This window comes from Schistocerca gregaria, chromosome 2 (genome assembly GCF_023897955.1).
Source record: "Schistocerca gregaria isolate iqSchGreg1 chromosome 2, iqSchGreg1.2, whole genome shotgun sequence".
Taxonomy (NCBI): Eukaryota; Metazoa; Arthropoda; class Insecta; order Orthoptera; family Acrididae; genus Schistocerca; species Schistocerca gregaria.
In genome coordinates, this window is record NC_064921.1 from 758,240,236 (window position 1) to 758,246,355 (window position 6,120).

Consider the following 6,120-nt stretch of genomic DNA (forward strand, 5'->3'; position numbering starts at 1 on the left):
CTGCTCTTTCATGTCCCTCGACTCTTATAATTGCCCTCTGGTTTCTGTACAAATTGTAAATAGCCTTTCGCTCTCTGTATTTACTATTACTATTAAGACATTACTATTATGCACTAATGTGACAGTTTTCTTGAATTTGTCCTGTTTCATTATTAACCACTACTCTGCATTCTCCAAGCAATCTATAGGGCCTCAGCATAACTAGTTCATTGTTTCACAAGCTGAAGGATTCCCTTTTCCAGAATTCCTGTGGCTGTGATATGGGGCATTGAAAAAGATGGTGAGCATCACCTTGTCTGCTGAGGGCACAACTTTGAATGTTTTAGGGGAGATGACACTACATTCACGTCCTTGTATGACTCACTATGCTATCTCAAAGTGGCTTATGCAAATTTCGACTGGTTTGGTTGTTACAACATTTGTACCTTTTCTTTAAACACTCCTTATACAAAGAGTAGCTGCATTTTTAAACAGAACTATTTTAGTAATCTTTTCCATTTTGTTTGGTAATTTATTATACACTTTATTCCATGGTAGGAAAATGCTTGTTTAAGGCTTTTTTTCTGTGATATAAAATGAAACTACAAACAGGCTCTTGTTCCCTAATTATGTATAGCCCTGTTAGTGAAGTAGTAATGATTTCCCTGATTTGCACAACAGGTTGGTAGACATATTCAGTTGGTGCACTGAGGCTAGTCAGTTTTTAAATGGTTCTTTACAATGAGCCCACTTACAACTTCTGCTAATTATTCTACCTAGCTACATCACACTCAGCAAGCCACTGAATGGTGTGTGGCAGAAGCTGCTTCTGGTATCATTAACTGAATCTCACTTCCCTGTTCCATTCACGAATGACACATAGGAAGAACAACTGTCAGTAAGCCTCTGTCTGTATTAGTTCAAATCACTCAAATTTTCTTGTCATAGTCATTTCATTATATGCATGTGAGAGGATGTAATATGTTGTCTGACTCATTCTGGAAAGTGCTCTCTTGAAATTATTCTTATGACACTTTGCTGCAATTTAAAAATGGTGTCTATGCCTTGTGCCTTTGATCCCCAGAAAGGTTCCAGTAGCTGTGAATTAAGCATACATAGTACTATTATGTCACCCCAAGACATTGGCTGTTACAAACTGGTGACAGAACCCTAAGAGTATAAAATAGAGATAACATTATTTTACCAATATCTCTGTGTGTTCATTCCATGTTAATTGACAGTCAATACACAATGTGATCAAAACTATATGGATACCTGTTAGTGGACATTAATATGGGTTTTTTCAACCAGTCATCTCTATGGTGGCTTTCACTCTGCTGTGAACACTTCCAGTGAGGTGTCTGAATATCTGTAGAGAAATGGCAGCCCATTATTCCTTAAGAGCCCAAACCAGAGAAGGCAGTAAAGTTGGAGGCTGAAGTCTAGAGCAGAGTCAACCTTATAACTCATCCCAAAGGTTTCCCATTGGGGTCAGGTTTGTCTCTGAGGAAGCCAGTCCATGTCAGGAATGTTATTGTCAGAAAATCACTAACTCACATGCACTGCACTGCTTTATGACAGGGTGCACTGCCACACTGATACAATCAAACATCATCTCCAAACTGCTTTTCTACTGTGCACATCACACAATACTGTAAAATGTGTTCCTATGATTCTTAAACACAGTAAGGGCCATACCCTGACCACAAAAAATATCTCATATCATAACACCATCATACTTCACTATTGGCACTACACATGACGGCAGGTAATGTTCTCCAGGCATTCATGGAACTCAAACCCTTCCATCAGATTTCTACAGCAAAAAGTGCAATTCGTCATTTGTTCCTGTCATCCAGTGTCCTGTGGCATCCCTCTTTACATCACGTCAAACATCATTTAGTAATCACTACAGAAATGGTGGGTTATGAGAAGCTGTTTGACCATTATACTCCATTCTTTTTAGGTCCATACATACAGTCATTGTGCTGGCTTTACAGGTGGTAGCCCTTCTGAAGTGGTGAGTGATTCCTTCCACTGATTTTATGTGAGTTTTTACAACCAATGCTCAGTGGTCTCTGTCTGTCAGTTCATGAGTTCTGTCTGGTCTTGGTTTAGCTGTGGCTGTTTCTTCATGTTTCCACTTCACAATCACATCATCAACAGCTGACCTGGACACTGAAATGTCCCTGATGGATTTGTTAGTCAGCTGGCATCCTTGACTTCTTCATGTTTGAAGTCACTGAACTCTCTTGACTGATCCATTCTTCTGTTACTTATTCTCTACTGACAACACAATACTCTCCACCTCCATTTATATTTGTCATCAACAAAGAGTGCTTCAAGTCTTACACTAGAATGAAATTTTCACTCTACAGTGGAGTGTGCACTGTTATGAAACATCCTGGTAGATTAAAACTGTGTGCCGGACCAAGACTCGAACTCGGGACCTTTGCCTTTCGTGGGCAAGTGCTCTACCGACTGAGCTAATGGTGCTCTATGCGAACTTTCCACACTTTCAGAACAGAGACTGGAACCTCCCCTGCTGGCTGACTTCTTATTTTTTAATTTGTATATTGTCTTCTTGACTTCAAGCTTTGCTGTGGGAAAAAATAGCATTGAATTTCCTGTTTAAGTCAGTGTGGAAGATTTTGTTCCACTTTCTCTGCAATACCAGTCATTTAAAAAAATTGGAAATTCTGGAGGATTTTGTGTTATTCCATTCCATCTTTGATTTGTATATTGTCATATGTGCATATTCCTTTACCAGTTTCATGCTTTCTGACATCCAATACTGCTTTGTTTTGTATTCTGGTTTATATGTTATTTTGTCAGTGAATAATTCCTTGCAGCAAGCAATTCCTTGTTGCATATCTTTTTGTACATGCGACAAGAACCTAAGAACTGTGTATTAGTGTAGTGCTTTTGCACAGAGCTGAGAAATTAAAGTGTTTGGGAGAACTTTCAGATATCCACGGTTATCCCTCTATTTCTTTAGTTGCTGCTGTTGAAGTTGCTACTTTTGTAAATGTCTCTCCAAAAATTAATTTAACAATATTCACAATTTAGAGAACTTAGCATCTACATTTTTTTCCATATACAGTTCATCACAGGTTTGATACGCCTGTGTCCTAGAAAAAGTACATATTTTACATTCCAAGATGATGCTTTTGCAGGCGTGCAGTTTTTTAGGTCTCTCCAACATTATTCTCTGATAATAGTGATCAGGAAGGCAAAGATCTTTTACAAATACTTTACAATTTTCCTGCTGATACCTGTAAGTATATATCTAAGTCTGATGATGAACTTTTTGATACCTTAGTAGTAGTGTTCTCACTTGTGCCATCCCAAAAGCTTTCAAAACATTTACAAAGCTGTTACTAATTTCACTCTCAACATGTGTTACTATTCATGTCTCCATATATTATTGTGTTAGTTATAGGGTGAGAGTCTTTCTAGGACTTCATGTAATTTGTTGAAGGAAATGTCCACATTTCCACTAGGTGAGCAGTACACACAGAGAATTATTACCTTCTTATGGATATCTAGCTTTGTTAGTTCAGTGGCTGCCATTTCAAAATGTTTATCTACACTAATTGTGATCAGATGTTCTCTAGTTAGTGACACTGCTTATTACAATCAATCAACATTTAATAACTGACAATGATATATACAGTGTGAGGTAACTTCACAACATACTGTCAAAATGTATGTCAGACTGCACTAAATCTAAAGATGTAGTAAGTAAAAAAGCAATAGAATAAGTAAATAGTTATTTGGACTTTAAAATCTCTTGCATAGATGAAATGGATGTACAACACAAAATTTAACATGATGAACTGCACAGTAATAAAAAACAGAAAAAAATGAAATGATGAAAAACTTTTATAAAATAATGTCAGTGTCATCTTTTGCATGTGGAAGTGAGACAATGATACTAAAAAAATGAAATGTAACTTTACCCAAAGTGCCAGTCCATGGTGAAGTCTGGAGGAGGCTGTAATTGAGTAATGGATGCTGTGGACTGATGAAGATGTTTTTTATTCAGTGCCAGTTTACACAGTGTTCATTCGTAATTAAACTGGGATCAGTGTGATAGTCTGTAGTGTATCACTATAAAAACTTCACAACTTCAGCAAACATAAAAGCAGACCCACTTGAAGTCACAGATTTCATGGAAAGAGTGCCACCCATGCTGGTGAAGGTGTCAGGCAAGAAGAATGGCTGAGAAAAAATACTTAAACATTTTATAACATAAGTTCTTGATATTCATGGATGTCAAGAGCGCAGATGGGAAACAACTCGTAAGCAAAGAGGGGGAAGCAGAGAGGTGGAAAGAGTATACAGAGGGTCTATACAAGGGAGATGTACTTGAGAGCAACATTATGGAAATGAAAGAGGACATAAATGAAGACAAGGAGGGAGATATGATGCTGCACGAAAAATTTGACAAAGCACTGGTAAACTTAAGTTGAAACAAGGCCCAGGGAATAGACAACATTCCATTAGAGCTACTGATAGCCTTGGGAGAGCCAGCCGTGACAAAACTTTTCCATCTGGTGAGCAAGATGTATGAGATACATGAAATACCCTCAGACTTCAAGAAGAATGTAATAATTTTAATTCTAAAGAAAGCAGGTGCTGACAGATGTGAAAATTATCAAACAATCAGTTTAATCAGTCACAGTTGCAAAATACTAACACAAATCCGTTACAGAAGAATAGAGAAACTGGTAGAAGCCAACCTCAGGGAAGATCAGTTTGAATTCAGGAGAAATGTAGGAATATGCAAGAAAATACTGACCTTATGACTTCTCATAGAAGATGGGTTAAGGAAAGACAAACCTACATTTATAGAATTTGGAGACTTAGAGAAAGCTTTTGACAATGTTGACTGGACTGCTCTCTTTCAAATTCTAAAAGTGGCAGGGGTAAAGTACAGGGAGTGAAGGGATGTTTACAATTTGTACAGTTACAAGAGTTGAGGAGCATGAAAGGGAAGCAGTGGTTGAGAAGAGAGTGAGACAGAGTTGTAACCTATCCCTGATGTTATCCAATCTGTATATTAAGCAAGCAGTAAAGGAAACCAAAGAAAACTTTGGAGTAGGAATTAAAGTACAGGGAGAAGAAATAAAAACTTTGAGGTTTGCTGATGACATTGTAATTCTGTCAGAGACAGCAAGGGACTTGGAAGAGCAGTTGAACAGAATGGACAGTGTCTTGAAAAGAGGATACATGATGAACATCAACAAAAGCAAAACATGGATAAAGGAATATAGTCATATTAAATCACGTGATGCTGAGGGAACTAGATTTTAAAGCAAGACACCTAAAACAGTAGACGAGTTTTGCTATTTGGGAAGCAAAGTAACTGATGATGGTTGAAGTAGGGAGGATATAAAATGTAGACTGGCAATGGCAAGAAAGGCGTTTCAGAAGAAGAGATAACTGTTAACATCAAGTATAGAAAGTAGTTGTATGGAATGTAGCCATGTACGCTAATGAAACATGGACAATAAACAGTTTAGACAAGTAGTGAATAGAATCTTTCAAAATGTGGTGCTACAGAAGAATGCTGAAGACTAGAGGGGTAGATCACGTAACTAACGAGGAGGTACTGAACAAAACTGGGGAGAAGAGAAATTTGTGGAGACCAAGAGATGAACACAATAAGCAGATTCAGAAGGATGAAGGTTGTAGTAGTTACTCGGATATTAAGAGGCTTGAACAGGATAGAGTAGCATGGAGAGCTACATAAAAAAAACCACAACAATGATAACTTAAATTCCATGCTGTATGCAAAAGGTTGGACTGGTATTTTTAAAAGAATTTTTAAGAGAATTACATGCTGGCATTAACTAGATAATGTAGTTGCTGTGAGTTGCCAGATACCAAGAATAAGCATTACTGTGACTGTTGCCGCTTAATGTTGACTTGTTTGCATATAATAATCAAATTATTCATTTAGATTCCACACTACTATGATCACTCATTCATCCATTCATCATGTACGGTACCATGGTTCCCATAAAGAAAGATGACTTTCTTTGTTGTGGAATAACTGAAGGTATCACTAACAAAAGATAAACAAATCACAAAGGTAATCCATATGCAGCATTAACATTAAACTATCACTATATT